The sequence below is a fragment of the Marmota marmota genome, unplaced genomic scaffold, assembly GCF_001458135.2.
Source record: "Marmota marmota marmota unplaced genomic scaffold, marMar, whole genome shotgun sequence".
NCBI lineage: Eukaryota > Metazoa > Chordata > Mammalia > Rodentia > Sciuridae > Marmota > Marmota marmota.
In genome coordinates this window covers 9066328-9083422 of record NW_026000057.1, presented here as the reverse complement: position 1 = coordinate 9083422, position 17095 = coordinate 9066328, and the positions used below count along the sequence as shown (strand labels likewise).

At 39.4% G+C, this 17095-nt stretch overlaps 1 protein-coding gene and 1 long non-coding RNA gene across 2 annotated transcripts in view; one reads left to right on the top strand and one right to left on the bottom strand.

Moving 5' to 3' along the window:
• Fhip1a (FHF complex subunit HOOK interacting protein 1A) overlaps positions 1–6348 on the bottom strand; it is a 242735-nt gene extending 236387 nt beyond the window's left edge. Inside the window, exon 1 of the mRNA XM_015484474.2 lies at positions 6222–6348. The gene's annotated coding sequence lies outside the window, so the exon portion shown is untranslated. The remainder of the gene's footprint in view (positions 1–6221) is intronic.
• Positions 6349–6460: 112 nt separating this feature from the next.
• Positions 6461–8889, top strand: LOC125619765. The gene is made up of 2 exons (XR_007351349.1): positions 6461–7037; positions 7242–8889. It is a non-coding gene; the product is annotated as an uncharacterized LOC125619765 (long non-coding RNA).
• Positions 8890–17095: the final 8206 nt, after the last annotated feature.

The following is a 17095-nucleotide window of genomic DNA, read 5'->3' as shown; positions in this document are numbered from 1 at the left end:
TGTAAAAATATTCTTCCAATTCTGATATGTTACAAAGAAAATGAACCTAAAATGACCAACTCCAAGTCCCATGAACACGCATACCAAAAAAATATCAGAAAATATTTATTTTGAGGAATAAAACATACTGCTTTAATAGAATGGTTATGAAAAAAACTTTAAACTAAGTGAAAATATTAATCAACTCTTTGGTCAGTAAAAATTCTGCCACAGGAATTCCTGAAATGTCCCTCCTCAGTGAGTCTGAGTCATGCAATCTAGCCAACATATCTTATTTCACATTTTCTGCATACAAGAGATGAAAATCAGTTTCTAGCACTTTCTACAAGCTCCCAAATCCTAAAATTGACCTCTGACCAATATTTCCAACAGAAGTAAACTTTAACAATCCAAGGAGAGGAGTTAAAACACACTCCTGGGGCTGGAGTTGTGTCTCAGTGGTAGAGCATTTGCCTCGCAAGTGTGAGGCACTGGGTTTGATCCTAGCACCACATAAAAACAAAGAAAGGCATTGAGTCCATATAGAACTAAAAAAAAAATTTTAAAAAAAAAAACACTCCTGCATTCTGCAAAACCTCATGGATTTTCTGAACTCCTTAATGGCATGTCCTAGAATAATGTTCTTAAGAAAATGTGAAAAAAGAAACTATGCTTCATAAAAACTAATTAGCAGATCATCCAACAACTGCAGAGTATTTTTATAGCTGTTATCAATTACTATCCCCTCTTTGGGGAACACATTAAAGCCAAAAAGAACTTGAAATGTGAAGAAATGAGGTGAGCACCACCTGAAAGCTTAGCGCTATCATGACCTCTCCTGGTTGTGTGCTGATAATTTCGATCTTCAATCTCGGTCGTTAGGAAAAAGGATGCTAACACAACAAGAAGTGAAGTGGCATGACGGTGACATGACTGGCAGAAGTGCAAACCAGAGAAGTGTGACATTTTCACATCTGTGACTTTCACCAACCTTCCTACAGAAAACACTCGCACACGCATACAATGATACTCTTTTCAAGGATGGTTTCTTAAGCATTATTCTTGAGAAATGAGAAATAATCCAAATTCCACGAGAAGGAACTATTTAGCCCATAATAAATCTATTTGACACAGAACTCTATGGCCAGTCAAAAAAGAAAACTAGAGATGATCTATATGTATGAAGAGAGAAACACTTTCAAAACATATTGTCAAGTTAAAAATAAAAACCAAACCAGGTATGGTGATCCATGTGTGTATTTTCAGATACTCAGGAGGCTGAGGCAGGAGGATCACAAGTTTGAGGCCAGTCTCAGCAACTTAGTGAGACTCTGTCTCAAAATAAAGAATAAGAACTGGAAATGTAAATTATTGGTAGAGCACCCCTAAGTTCGATCCCCAGGACCAGAAAAATAAAATAAAATTAAAAAATATAAAAATAAAAAGCAAGAGCTGGGAGCTGGGGCTGTAGCTCAGTGGCAGGGCACTTGCTCATTATGCGTGAGGCACTGGTTTCGATCCTCAGCACCATAGAAAAATAAACAAATAAAATAAAGGCACTCTGTCCATCTACAACTACAAAAAGGAAAAAAAAAAAAAGAAGGGCTGGAGGGTTGAGATTATGGCTCAGTGTTAGAATGCTTGACTAACACGTGAAGCACTGGGTTCCATCCTCAACACCACATAAAAATGAATAAATAACATAAAGGTATTGTGTGCATCTACAACTAAAAAATAAATTTTAATTTAAAAAAAAAAAAAACAGTGAAGTGGGGCTGGGGCTGGGGTTCAGTGGTAGAGCGCTCGCCTAGCATATGTGAGGCCTTGGGTTCAATGCTCAGCACCACATAAAAATAAATTAATTAAATAAAGGTATTGTGTCCAACTACATCTAAAAAATAAATATTTAAAAAAAAAACAGTGAAGGGCTACATGTAGCTCAGTGCTCGAACCCTAGGTTTATGAATTCCTACTCCAAAAATAAATTAATATATAAATACCAAGTTGAAAGTTGCATGGTATTATTCTTCTTTGTCATTAACAACCAAAATGATAAATAAATATAGCTTTATATAAAGAAAAATTTTGAGGGGATATATAGCAGTTTCTTCAGAACATAAGATCATAATGCATTTTAACTGTCAACATTATATTTTAGTAATGTTTAGATTTTTAATAATATATATTTATATGTATAATCAGAAAGAAAAAAGTTTCATAAATGGAAGTGGAGTAGGAGTCTTATTCATAAAGAAAAGGGAAAACAAGGTGTTAACTTTTTTATAATAGTGCTGAAATATTATCTGTCTCTACCTCCTTGGGAGACAACAGCATACTCACTCTCAGAACTTAAAAATTAAGTGACACACAAATACTGAAAAAGTCCTTTTAGTGTTCTTTCTTTATTTCTCAAGATAAAAATACATCCCAAATTCCAGTTTATCAAATTCATCTGAGCAGCCGGGCATGGTAGCACACACCTATAATCCCAGAGACTCAGGAGGCTAAGGTAGGAGGATCACAAGTGGGAGACCAGCCTCAGTAACTTAGTGAGGACTTAAGCCACTTAGCAAGACCCTGTCTCAAAATTAAAAGTATTTTTTTAAAAAAAGAAAGAAAGGGGCTGAGGATATAGCTCACTGGTAAAGCACCCCTGGATTCAATCCCCAGTATGAAAATTTTAAAAAATTAAATTATTTTCAAAAAATTCAACTGAGCAAACACTGTCAACTTCTAACAGCATGTCTCTAATTCTAAGCAAAAGCAATCACAAAATTAACAACAACAAATGGTTCAGGTTCTGAAGATTCTAAAGATATTTAAGGCATTTTCATAATGGAAATACGAGGAATTAGAGATAAATGTCTTTGGATCCATAGTCCTATAACCTACCCAAACATTGTAAAAACCAGATAGAAGGAAAAGAAAGAATAGCCTAGAGAGGTAAATGAGGAACCACTGGCCTGGGGAAATTCTCAATCTGCCTGGGGAAGAGCGCAAACAAGTGCTAGGGAGACTCTAAAATCCTGACCACAGACCCTTACTCTATCCTCTCTAAAGTTTTTCATAAATACCAAAACACACATACAAAAAATAAAATTTTATCTAAATCAGATATATTGCAAAAAAAAAAGATTCCGGCCTGACTCTGCCTCATCTCTAAATTTCATTCCCCACAAAAAAGAAGTCCTTTGACTCTTCTGTTTATTCTGGTAATTACTACCATGTTTGAAAAATCACACATTTACATTGCTGTTTCCTGGTTTGTTTGTTTAATTTTAGACATTACCAATAGTTCATTATTTAATCTATCAGGACATCTATTAATCCCCTCTCCCTGCAGGATTTCCCTTCCAAATGTGATGGACATTAGTTCAGTTTTATTGGATAGTTACACTGTTGAGACTCAGAGAATATAAAGATCATATATATGCATATATATGTATACACACACACACACACACACACAAACAGGCACATACACATATTTATATATAGTCCTATTGACCTGTCCATATGAGTCCTCATTTTGGTTAATAAGAAATAAGATCCCAGCTGAGTGCAGTGGTGCACATCTGCAATCCCAGATACCTGGGAGGTCAAGGAAAGTGGATCATAAGTTCAAGGCCAGCCAGGGCAATCCAGCAAGACCCTATCTTAAAGTAAACGATTAAAAGGCCTAGGGATATAGCTTAGTGGCAGAGCAACTGGGCTCAATCCCCACACAATAAAAAAGAAAAAAAGATGATTAAAGAAAGAAAGGTGATCCCATTTCATATTCAAATACTTCACAAAATGAAATGGAAAAAATTGAAAGCATGGCCTATAAATCAGAAATCCTGACTGTTGATCTGAGTCCACCAAACAGAGCAAAGTATGCACTTAAAATCCCTTTTTATTGGGTTGGGGTTGTGGCTCAGCAGTAGAACGCTCGCCTAGCACCTGCGAGGCACTAGGTTCGATCCTCAGCACCACATCAACACAAATAAATAAATAAAATAAAGGTACAAAAAAATTCCTTTTTATCTCACAATGTTATCTGTTTTCTTCCTGTGTAGTCTAATAGAGTTCGCTATGAAATGATTAAATCACAAGGCATAAATATGATATGTGTGAAATAACTTTGTTAATCATAAGACATTATAGAAATTTTCACTTTTGTTACTGTCTTTACTAAGAGATCCCTTTAAATAAAGTCCTTGGAGTGTTTAGTCACTCTTAAGCATTGTTCCTCTACCTGGGCTAAAACTAAGAATTGCAAGTCACTAGGAAGAAGTGTAAAGTAGATATAAATTGTGTTTCAAGGCCAAGAATAAGGTTCCAGATCCCTATGAGACAAGTGTACATACACATAATAAAGATCAAGTGTCTAAGCAGAAATCAGAGAAAATCAACTTGCTTTATATTTATAGAGAGAAGAGGGACATTATCAAATTTCCTTCTTAAAGGTGCTACAAGATCATAATTTTATTCCTCAGCAGTAAATTTTGTTTCTTCTAATATTTACCTTCACATTTCTACACATTTGTACATCTGTTTCTTGAGTTGTAGTCATTATCTGTTAGCTTCCTTTTATAGAAAGAACTTTGCAAAGAAAGTATTTTGAAACTTGGGAGGTCGAATACAGAACTGTCCAGCAATGTGTTACTCTGATTCTGTAAAAACAGAACACCCTTTTCATTCCTTCAAAGTCTTCAAAGGCCTAAACATAGTACCTCTGTGTTCAAAGTAAGAAGAAAGGAGCTGGGCAGTTGGACCTAAATTATTTGGCCCCTCTAAATCATTCCCTGAGTTCATTTGATTATGGCCAGTTTCCCTTGCCCTTTCCATTCACCCGGCACAGTTTAATCCTGTTCCTAAAGCTCTAAGACAAATGACAAATGGGACCCCAAACTTAATTTATTTCAATGCAGGCACAGACACAATTCTTAGAAGCTTTGCAGGAAGAGATTAACCAGAACTAAAAGAAACCAGCCTTTAATTATCTGATAAGTTATTCAAAGCCAACTAATATGCCATAAATTTATGGACTGAATCTCTGGCTCAACTTCTGTCCAAAGAAGACTACTGAAGTTTTCCAAAAGTGGAATTTGGCTGTGGTCCACCATGTTTGGGCAGGTTCAGAGACCATATCCTGTCTAGTGCCAGGAGCACAAGTAAACTTGAGGTCAGGCAGGTGACCCTGACAAGCAGGCATGGTGTACCATAAGGAAAGGAAATCTTTTCTCTCTTAATCAACAAGATAAAGGTGATTAAGTGGGAATTATTTTTCAATGACCTATATAATTTCATCAGGGCTGCTATGACTATTAGCAGGGATCAGCTGACTTCCTAATGAGATGAATTTGATAGCAAGGCCTTCCAGAAAAGCAAAGGGAGTAGTAGGCCCAACCCACAGGGAAGCAACAATTGGTACGCATTGTTTACTCCTCCTCCTCCTCCAGAGGCTGTCTCTCTTTGGTTTGGGGGCTGTTTCCCTCAGGGGGAGTGTAGTGTTCCCGATCCCTGGATGGCTGGGGATGGGGCACCTGAAGAATGATGGAAACTGGCTCTGTTGTGAAGGTATGGGTCCAGAGGCTGGGACAGACCTGGCATAATTCATCGGACCTGCTCATGTGATTTCCAAAATCCCCAGCAAACAAGGCTGCAGCCGCCACCAATACTCCTCTAAGCAGGCTTGAAATAAAACAAAAGCTAACTCTACTCCCTCGCAGAAGTGGGGTTAACAAGTGAGCTTTGTTAAGGCCAAGGAAAACATGCACACACACTATCAATAACAACCACGACCTGAATAGTTTCATGAGAGAATTTATGAAATTGAGCAACAGCCACCCAACAAGTCCTTAAACCAGCGAAGTGCTACAAACCTGAGTGGCACCACTTATCTGCTGTGTAAGCAAGGAGGTCTGGAGAGGAAAACTGAGAGCCAGATCTCTTTGCCAGTCCCTCACGTAGGATCCAGGCTCCCTGGCCCCAGGGACCAAGGAAAGGGGTGGAGAACCTGATGACATCTTTCTCCGTCAAAACAAGCTGGCCCTCTCTTTCCCGGAGTCAGTCACCGAGTAACGTCCTGTGCCACAGCCTGCAGCTCTAGAAACCACCTCCTTCCCGTCCTGTCCCGGCTGGACCCACCTGCTCCTCCTGCCCAGCTCGCGGAGAACCACTCGGACTGTCCCCTTTCCTTCGAAGCCCTAAATCAAAGAACCCTTCGAGCGCAAAGCTCAGGTCAGCATGCCACGTACCTGCGGCCACCGCGGCTCCTCGTCACCGCGCAGCGTCCCGGTACAGTCACAAAGTTTGCTCCGCGGTCCCGGAGAGTCCGGCCCCGGAGCCGCCACCCGCGCTGGGCACTGCGAGGAAGGCAGAGCCGGCTCCNGACGCGCGACCGCCAGGTGCGCCAGAACTCGGGGGCGCGCGCTCCGGCCCGCGCGGTTTCCAAGGTGAAGGAGGCGGGGCCTCGGGGAGAAAGTTTCCACCGAAACTTGAACTGGGGCTCCTAGCAGGACGCGTCACCCTTGGGGGCTCGCCTTTCGCCGGAACTTCACCTCTCCACACACAGGACGTTAAAAAGAAAGGAAGGAAGGGGGAAGCTTGGGACTTAGCAACGTGCGGGACTGGGGCGGAGGTACGGTGGCAGTTTTGTTGTTTTGCTTTTAAGGGATAGTTTTAGCGCTACCGGGCTTGATTGTGGGTTTGTGTGTCAAAGGCTTACTGACAATGACTCTTCTCCAAAAAAAAAAAAAAAAGTAGGGCTCTTTACAACACAGATGAAACTTCCCCAACTCAGACCTCCTCGGGGCATGGAAGTGCAGGTGGGTGCAGGTGACCCCCTTCCCAGAGCCCGGCCCTCCCGCCCTGGACTGCCTTTGCCCGTGGACTGCGCGAGCTTGCACACTGTCTTGCTTTCCCTTCTGTCTCCCACGCCCTTTATGCGCTTGGACCGCGAAGTCAAGCCTCTGCTTTCTGGACTTTAAATCCCAGAGGAGGAAATCGAAACCCTTGGTTAGAAGCTCTCTTGGCATTTTCACGGCCCTGCGGTTATGTGGCTGAAACTTAAGGTGAGCCTCAATCTGAGCGGGTGGGGCTGCGCCACAGATTACAGAGGCGGACATGGAGGTTTTCAACTACAGCAGCATCCTACTGACCCTTCGCCAAGTTCTGCTTTGGGGGAAGTATCTTCCTGCCTTCGTTCTCATGAATGGCAATCCGGATATAACCCAAATCGGGTAGATCTAATTTCATGTTCTCTCTTGCACCCACAGAAACTGAAGGGTGAAAACTTCAGTCTTCTATAGCTGCCTATCACCACCGCTGGGCTTGCGGATGGCAGCAGGAACACAGATTAAATTTACCAAGAATATCTTTCAGGATTCATCAGCTTTCACCTGTGACAAGTGCCATCAAGAAGTGGCTCCTAAGTATAAACCCGGGAAGACAAGGGAGTTAGAGATGGGAGAAGAAATCAAGAATTTCTACACAGTTCACCCGGGCCTGCTCTACCCTAGGAATGTGGGGCAATCACTCATTCAACAAGTATCAATTCAGTGCTTTTTTCCATGCTAGGCACTCTTTTAGACGTTGGGGACAAAATAAAGAACAAAAACAAAAGTTCCAACCCTTATGGAACTTAGTTTTCTGATAGAGACAGGTGATAAATAAATAAAATATGTGAAGTGGCAGATGATTTTAAATCCTATGGACATAGTTCAGTGATAGAAGGTTTGTCTACCATGCACCAAGCCCTGAGTTGATGCCCATCGACACACACACCTATGCATAATGCCACTGAGAAAAATTCATCAGAGAGGCTACATAAGAAGTATGAGGGAGCTGGGGTTGTGGCTCAATGGTAAAGCACTTGCCTAGCAAATGTGAGGACTGGGTTCGATTCTCAGCACCACATAAAAATAAATAAATAAAAGTACATCAACAACTAAAAAAAAAAATTTAAAGAAGTATGAGAGGTGCTCTTTTAAAAGAATGATCAAGAAAAAGTATTTGAAGGAGGCAAAGGTCTGCGCAGACAACTTTCTCAGCAGAAAGCATAATGAATACTGAAGGCAGGAGTATGCCTGAGTTACTAGGAGCACCCAAGAGGACATGACAGAAGAATGGAGAATGAAATCAGAGAAACAAGAGCCAGGGGTGATGAAGATCAGGAGCCATTGGAGAACTTTGTATAGAAAAGTGACTTCCCCTGGCCAGTTATAATGGGATCACTTTATAGCTTGGGATAAGTCCCCAAAAGGCCCATGAGTTGAACACTAGGTCCCCAGTACTGGGTACTATTGGGAGGTGGTAGAACATGTAAGAGGAGGGACCTACTGGAAGCCTTCCAATCAGATAGGGACATGCCCTGGAATGGAATAGAGGGATACCGGCCCTTCCTCCCTCTCTCTGTCTCTTCCCCTTCCCCATTTTCCTCTCTTCTGCTCCCTCCCAGCCTTGAGGTGAAAATTTCCTCCACCAGGGCCTCCACCATGATGTCCTGCCTCACCACAAACCATCAAGTCATCCATCCAACCATAGACTGAAACCTCCAAAATGTGAGCTAAAGTAAACCTTTCCGCCTTGTAAGTTAATGATCTGAGTCTTCTGTTATGGACAGCTAACTGACACAGATCACTCTGACTTCTGGGTTGAGAATAGACAGTAAATGGTAAAAGCTAAGCACAGAGACCAGTTAGAAGGCTGTTAAAATAGTCCAGGAACAAGATGCAGTACCTTTGACCAGGGAGATAGTGGTGGAGATGATGATCTGATGGTGTTTCCTCACAGAGTGGATGTGGGTATGAAGGAGAAAAGATAAGGAGGACTCTGAAGCTTGTGGTTTAAGCAGTACCATTTAAAAAAAAAAAAAACTCACCTTATAAAATGAAGAAAATAATACCTATTTCAACAAATAAGAATCTCATATATACCCATTATGCCTGGAGATATTGTTTTAAAAGGAAGTGTGTCTTACTAAAAGTAAAGGAGGGGAAAATAAAAACAGGAAGAAAGAACAAGAAATAAAAACATAAAAAATGGAATTCCAACCGAAAAAAGCAATGGAAGAAATGAAGTCTAACAGAGGCACCAAGTAACTTGGCCTACTTTCTTCTAAGACATGCTTCCTCCCTAAGACAGAGTATAGCATCTGAATTTGCAAGTTTAAGAGTTTGAAATATGAAAAGTTTGTTATAAAGCAGAAAAAAATCCACAAAGTATGAGACAATGAGTTTTGCTTGCTACTCCTGGCAAATAGAAAATTCTCAAAAAAAAAAGAAAGAAAATGTCCAATATATTTCAAAAGTCCAACTATTGCCTAGCATGGATGGGTCCAGGATTCAACCCCCAGCACAGAAAGAAAAAGAGTTCAACCATACAAATACTAGAATTTATAAATTTTGGATAATATTATACCATGCTGAAGTAAGTATGAATTACAATAATTTTTAGCAGTCTATACTAAATCTTTAAAATGTACTTTTTGAACCATTACTTTCACTTCTAGGAATTTATTCAAATATTTATTTACAATGTATATGTAAGATAGTCATTATACTATTATTTAAAATGTAGTGGAAGCCAGGTGCAGTGGCACATGCCTATAATCCCAGCAGCTTGGGAGGCTGAGACAGGAGGATCACAAGTTCAAAGCTATCCTCAGCAAAAGCAAGGCACTAAGCAACTCAGTGAAACTCTGTCACTAAATAAAATACAAAATAGGCCTGGGGATGTGGCTCAGTGGCTGAGTGCCCCTGAGTTCAATCCCTGGTTCCAAAAAATAAAATATAGCGGAAAAGTTGCAAATACCCTAAGTATCAAGCAAAGCAATTATGAAAAGCACTTTACGGACAATATATTTTTAAACAGCATGCATCCAGTAAACGGCCATTAGTATTAACCTCTGCTTATTATGATAATTAAAGTAAGTACATGGTTGTAAATGTATATATTAGTGCTATCATTTGGATCTGGCTATGGTTTGGATTAGCTCTCACTTTGGCTGCTACTGAGAGGGAATGGTAACATTAAGAGGTGTGGCCCGAGGGAAGAGGCCCTCAAAGGGGAATATGGGTCTCTTCCTCTCTCTTTTTCTTCATTCAGGCTGCTGGGAGATAAACAGTTCCTCAACCTTGCACTACCACTGTGTTGTCCTATGCTGCCACAGGGCCAGAGCAACAGGGTTAATCAGTCCTGAACCAAAAGCTCTAAAACTATGAGCCAAAATAAACCTTTGCTCTTTTTAAGTTTATTTATCCCTGGTATTATATCATAGTAATGGAAAGCTGAGTAACATGATTAGTAACATAATGTTAACTTTTTCCAAATTGTATTTTTCATTATCTAATTTTATTTTTACCCTCTTCAGCAGTGTTGCTATAGTACTTTAAAGCATGAAATTAGATTTCTTTAATGCCGAAGCCAATTAAGGCTCCTCTCTTTCTTACTGCCTTTATTCCCACTTATAAATGTAACTATGTCAAAATTGTATTGTACACTTTTCAAACTGTTAAAAGAATTAAATTTTAAAAAAAAGCTATCTAGGATTATATGAAAAAAAAAAAAGGAGAACAGTATCTCATCAATAACACACAGACACACACTCTCCTTGCTAGTAGGACTATAGATCTTAACATTCCTGTGAGAAAGTGGACAAAAGGTATCTATCTAAAAAAAAAAAAAAAGCAGACACTAAGGTATGGCATAGGGAAGTGAGTGGCCCAAGGTGCAGATGTCAAAGCTGTCCCTCCATTGTGCCAGTACCTTGGAATCTAAACTAAAAAGAACATGAAAACGTTTTCATTTGTAGTCAGATTAAATCTAAATTGAAATTATCTTCTAAAATTGATTCTCTTAAAAAGAGCTCAGAAACGAACAATGTGTAGCCTGTTAGAAAATTAATCATCCTGTCAAGAAATTCTTCTCCCTAACAAATACATTAATAAAACCCCATTGCTTTTGAATGGCCTCGTCTCCTATGGAAATCATCAAGTGGTCAGGCTCCACTCCACTGAAGATATGAAGCTTATTTCCTCTTAAAACTCTTCTCACACCTGTCTGTCTTGTCCCTCCAAGTGAATCACTGTGGCAAGTGAGGACCCCAGCCCTGCAGCACTTGCAGCCCCCAAGCATGAATTCAGATCCCCCTCTACTGCTTTCCAGCTTTGTGACCTCAGTCAAGGAACTGCATTTCCCCTGCTTCCGCTTTCCCTCCAAAGAGACATAATAATAGCACCTACATCACTGGAGAGAGAGTGGGAACGAATATCTGGATACAGACCAGGGCGCGTAAAAAGTACTCAATAAATTTAATTTTCAAGGCAATTTCTAGGAATTTATCATAGGACAATAATCGTGACTGGGCAGAAAGATTTATGTACATGTGTTATATCGGCAAGATTTTATAACATCAAATTTTTACCCCAGCAATTTAGCAAGATCCTATCTCAAATAAAAATTTTTTGAAGGACTGGAGGGCTAGGAGTGGGAACACGTGGTTGTAATCCCAGCGACTTGGGAGGCTGAGGCCGAAGGATTGAAAGTTCAAGACCAACCTCAGAACTCAAGACCCTGTCTCAAAATAAAACATAAAATAAAAAGGCTGGGGTACATTGCTGGTGGGACAGCATATTGGTGCAACCACTATGAAAAGCAGTGTGGAGATTCTTCAGAAAACTTGGAATGGAACCACCATTTGACCCAATTATCCCACTCCTTGGCATATACCCAAAGGACTTAAAATTAGCATACTACAGTGATGAAGCCACATCAATGTTTTAGCAGCTCAATTCACAATAGGTAAACTATGGAACCAACCTAGATGTCCCTCAACAGATGAATGGATGAAGAAATTGGTAAAGAAGAATGAAATTGGGCTGGGGATGTGGCTCAAGCGGTAGCGCGCACGCCTGGCATGCATGCGGCCCGGGTTCAATCCTCAGCACCACATACAAACAAAGATGTTATGTCTGCCGAAAACCTAAAAAATAAATATTAAAAATTCTCTCTGTCTGTCTGTCTATCTCTCTCTCTCTCTTTAAAAAAATTTTTAAAAAAGAATGAAATTATGGCATTTGCTGGCAAATGGATGGAACTGGAGAATACTATGCTAAGCTAAATAAAGCCAATCCCGAAGAACCAAAGGCCAAATGTTTCTCTGATATTAGGATGTTAATTTCACAATAAGGGGGGCGGGCAGGAAGGGGGGTAGAATAGACGTACTTAGGATTAGACATAGGGGAGTGAAGGGAGGAGAGGGGGCACGAATGATATCGGGTAGGAATGATAGTAGAATGAATTGGACATTATTATCCCATGTGCATATGTAATTACACGATCTGTGTAACTCTACATTATGTACAATCAGAAGAATGAGAAATTATCCTCCATGTATGTATAATATGTCAAAATGCATTCTACTATCATGTATAACTAATTAGAACAAATAAAATTTAAAAATAATAATTTAAAAAAAAAACGGGCTGGGGGGCTGGGGTAATGGCTCAGCAGTAGAGTGCTTGCCTTGCACATGCAAGGCCCTGGGTTCGATCCTCAGCACCACATAGAAATAAATAAATAGAATAAAGATATTGTATTCAACTACAACTAAAAAATAAATATTTTAAAAAAGGGCTAGAGATGTGGCTCAATGGTTAACTTCCCCTGTGTTCAATCCCCAATACCATAAAAAAATTTTTCATTAATAACTGTCTAATAGAAATTAAATAATTTATGCTTTCCCAAACATAGTCTAGCAAATAGTACAGACTCAGTTTTATAAAATGTTCCTTCAGGACTGCAATAGTTATACAGGCTGTTCACAGTACCTGTCCTAGGGGGCAAGTAGGATCTGGGATTTAGTTGTACTTTGCTTATTGAGCAGTACTCCCTGCTTCAGGGTTGTTCAACCCAGAGGATAGGATGTCTTTTCTAACTGTACGAAAGGGCAGTGTGGGCTAGCATCAGCCCTGTGTACAGATAGACAGGATGTAGGACTGAAAAGACCCAGACAGCCATGATAACGCTGATCATCTTGAAGTACCAGGACTCCTGGAGAGATGTAGTGTTTTCATTATAATTTTCTGTATTTTCACAATGTTCTATAGTAAACATGTATTGCTTTCACAATTATAATAAAATAATAAAATTTACTTTTGAAAATAATGGGATAAGAAATACAATCAAAACAACAATGAAAGCCAGGAGTGATAGTACATGCCTGTAATTCCAGTCACTGGGGAGGCTGAGGCAGGAAGATTCAAGTTCAAGGCCACCCTGGGCAACTTAGTGAGACCTTGTCTCAAAATAACAAAAAGGACTGGGTATGTGGCTCAGTGGTAAAGTGCTCCTAGGTTCAATCCTTGGTACCAAAAAGAAAGAAAGAAATCCTTCCCCAATATTCTATTTTTTCTTCTTTACTTTTATTTTTGATCTTTAGATTTTTAACATCTTTTGAATTTATTTTTTATGTAGTAAGAGAGGGATCTGATTATATTTTTTCTCCTTATAGTGAGCTGATTTTCCCATTATCATATACCAAATAACACTTTTTTTTCTTTTTCTTTTTCTTTTCTTTCTTTTTTTTTTTCCAGGAGATTGAACCCAGAGTGCTCTACCAATGAGCTGTACCTCCTGCCCATTTTACTTTTTTTATTTTGAGACAGTGTCTTGCTAAGTATCCAAGACTGGCCTCAAATTTGCAAGCCTCCTGCCTCAGCCTCCTGATCTATAGGATTACAGGAGTGCACCTCTGCATGCATCCAATAAGCCATCATTTCTTCACCAATTTATGATGTTGTGTCTCTAACAAGTTCCCGTGTTATACACAGGTCTGTATCTTGACTTTCCATCCTGTGCCCTTCATCTGATCTTCTGCACTGGGAATGTGGCTTGGTAGTAGTGTGCAAGGACCTGGGTTGCTCAGTGCTGCAAAAATTTTTAAAAATGGTCTTGGATGATGTTTCCATTGCTTTGGCTTATTTATCAAAATTGCCCTTAGACATTCACCAAATATACTTCAGAAACACTTTGTTGATTTCCTTCCAAAAATCCTTCTGAAATTTTTATTAGAATTGCATTGCATTTACAGATTTATTTGGGAGGAAATAAATCTTTGATATGCTAAATCATTCCATCAGTTAATAAAGTATTTTGCTTTTTTAAATTTTGGTATTAAAATTGGGTTTTTTGTTGTTCTTTGTTTTGTTTTGGCTTTTTTGCTACTGGGGATTGAACCCATGGGCCCCCTACCACTGAGCTACATATCCAGCCATTTATTTATTTATTTATTTATTTAGAGACACAGTCTCACTATATTACCAAGGCTGGCCTCAAACTTTTGATCCTCTTGCCTCAGCCTCCCAAGTCACTGGGATTACAGGTGTGCACTACCATGTCCAGCCATACTACTTTTCTATAATGTTTTGTATTCTTGCTTATCTTAATTTATGAATATTATATGGTTTTCATGCTTAAAATGCCATTTTCTAATATGTTAACTTTTCTAATTGATCATTGTTGGTATAGAGAAATTCGATCTATTTTTATATATTGATTATGTATCCGACTGTTCTGCTGAACTCTCTTTTTAGTTCTAATGGTTAAATTCAGAGAGGTATTCACAAACATGATCAACATCTGAAAGCAATGAGAATTTATGCCTTTTTTCCCAACTTTATATGTTTCAACGGATATTTATCATCCTTCACACTCACCCAGTATCTTTAATCATTCATCTTAGGTATTCAAAGGTTTCTCTTCTTGTAAATCCCCACCTCCTATTTCAAAAACAGAAACCTTCAGACTTCCATGCAGCTAAAACACAGACTTTGAAAGGGAGATTGATAAGACAAAGAAAACCCCATGGAGAACCATTCTGGTAGAGAGGTAGGGAGAAGAAGAGGATAGCAAGAGATTCCTACAACAGTGCCCAGTGCTCAGGCTGGTGGAGTTGGCAGTGCATGAAACAGTGTCTTTGTCAAATAGTGATAACAGTGGTGTCTCCACTGGAGCAGATCTATCATATAATTTGGGGTGCTCTTCCTAGTTCCCTAGCCTCCAAGTTGCATCTGGACCACTTTATAGACTCAGTGAGCTACCCAATGCTATTTAATAAGCTGCTTTCTTTAAACCCTCTAGGGATGGCTTCTGCAGTTTTCAGCAGAACCCTAACAGTTATGTGTCCTGTTTATTTTTGTCTTTTAGCAATGGCCAAGGCAGAAGTACTAATTTGCAAGGGAGTGATCACAGTTGGGATCACTGTCTTTCTCAAACCTGCAGGGAATATGGAAGCAGGCACTACTAGTAGATTAGACAAATTTCAAGTCTCTATTTTTACCTTCCAATCAGAACCCCAATTTTGTCTGTAGTGGCAAAATGCAGATGTCCTTGTAACTAAAGGCAACAACACAGTCCAAGCCAAAGGAATGCAAGAAGCCGTCCCTGTACGGGACTTCAGAGAGCCCAGCAGGCTTGTCTCCCGGCCCTTCTCTCCAACCCCTGCATCCTCCTGGACTGAGGTTACCTAGAGAGGCAGAAGCCACCTAAACATGATGGGGAGAAAAGCTGAACACCTGGGCTGGTGATGCAGGAAGCCCAAAGTGGCCTAGAACAGGGCTTTGGGAAGCCACATACCACCACTGTTACACTGCCACCTCTGGACTTCCTGTCCCCAGATGAAAACAACCCATGTGTGTTTATCCCACTGTTATTATGGTTTCCTTCACACATTGCAAACATTTTCCTAAATAATGGAGCAGCTAGAGTTTTTGTTAAATATAATGTTTATAGTTTGGGGGTTGATGTACTCTGTTGAAAAACTTCCAATCTAATCTTAGAATAACTTAAGATATTTTTACATCATTAGTGGTATTGAACTTTATAAAATGCCCTTTCTGGGTCTGAGATGATCATGTGTTGTTTTAATTTCTGGTGTTCTGTTGCTGTCTCATGATGTGCTGATTTTGTTTTTGGTAGATCTTCTGTTGTTTAATTATATTCACCTTACTAATATGAACTCTATTTGATTATAAGATATTCTTATAATATAGGATATTGGATTCCACTAGCTAACATTTTACTTAGGATGATGTTACACTTCTGTTAGTAGGTAAATAAGTCCTTTTTTTCTTATACTATCATTATGTGACTTGGCATCTGCATTATAATTTAAGTTGGGCACTTTGACCCTTTCCTATTTTTTCTAGAGCAACTTATATAATAGGAATTATCAGGTAATAAGGTTCGGGGAGAATCATCTGAGTACTATACAACTGAAATGTGGATCCATTTTTTCTTTTACCTTTCTTTTTCCTTTTAATACACATACAGATTAGTGCACACATTATAAGTTTACATCTCAGTTTTCACAAACTGAATAGACTCGTGTAATCAGCAGGCATATCAAGAGACAGAATCTGGAAGTTTCCTTGTGCCCCTTCTTGTCACTCTCCTAGATTCTAATGACACAGAGTAGTTTCATCTGATTTAGTATTTTATGTATTTGGAACAATAAAATATATGCTCTTCTGTGTCTGAATACTGATTTATAAGGTTCATCCATGTTGTTAATTTAGTTATGGATGGTTTATTATTTGTCATTTGAAATATTCCTTTGGTTGAGTATTCCATGAATTGGTTATCCATTCTACTGTTGATTGTTGTTTGGGTGACAGATATAACTTGCTATTTTCCTAATCTTTTTATTTTATATTTATTTATTTGGTGCCTGGGATTGAACTCAAGGGCACTTAACCAATGAGCCACATCTCCAGGTCTTTTGTGTGTGTGTGTGTGTGTGTGTGTGTATTTTTATTTAGTGACTGGGTCTCACTGAATTGCTTAGGGCCTCACTACGTTGCTGAGGCTGGCTTTGAACTCATGATCCTCATGCCTCAGCCTCCTGAGTCACTGGGATGACAGGTGTGGGCCACCATACCCAGCAATCTTTTAAAATACATTATAAGAAAGTAAGAGAATTGCTTAAGTACCAAAAACTAGTAAGTGGGGGAGACGTAAAATGGTGCAGTCATGATTGGAAAACGGTGTGATGGCCCCTTAAGTGATTAGACACAGAGGTGTTGTGTGGCCCTGCAAATGCACTAATAGGGATGTACTCAAGGGAAATTAA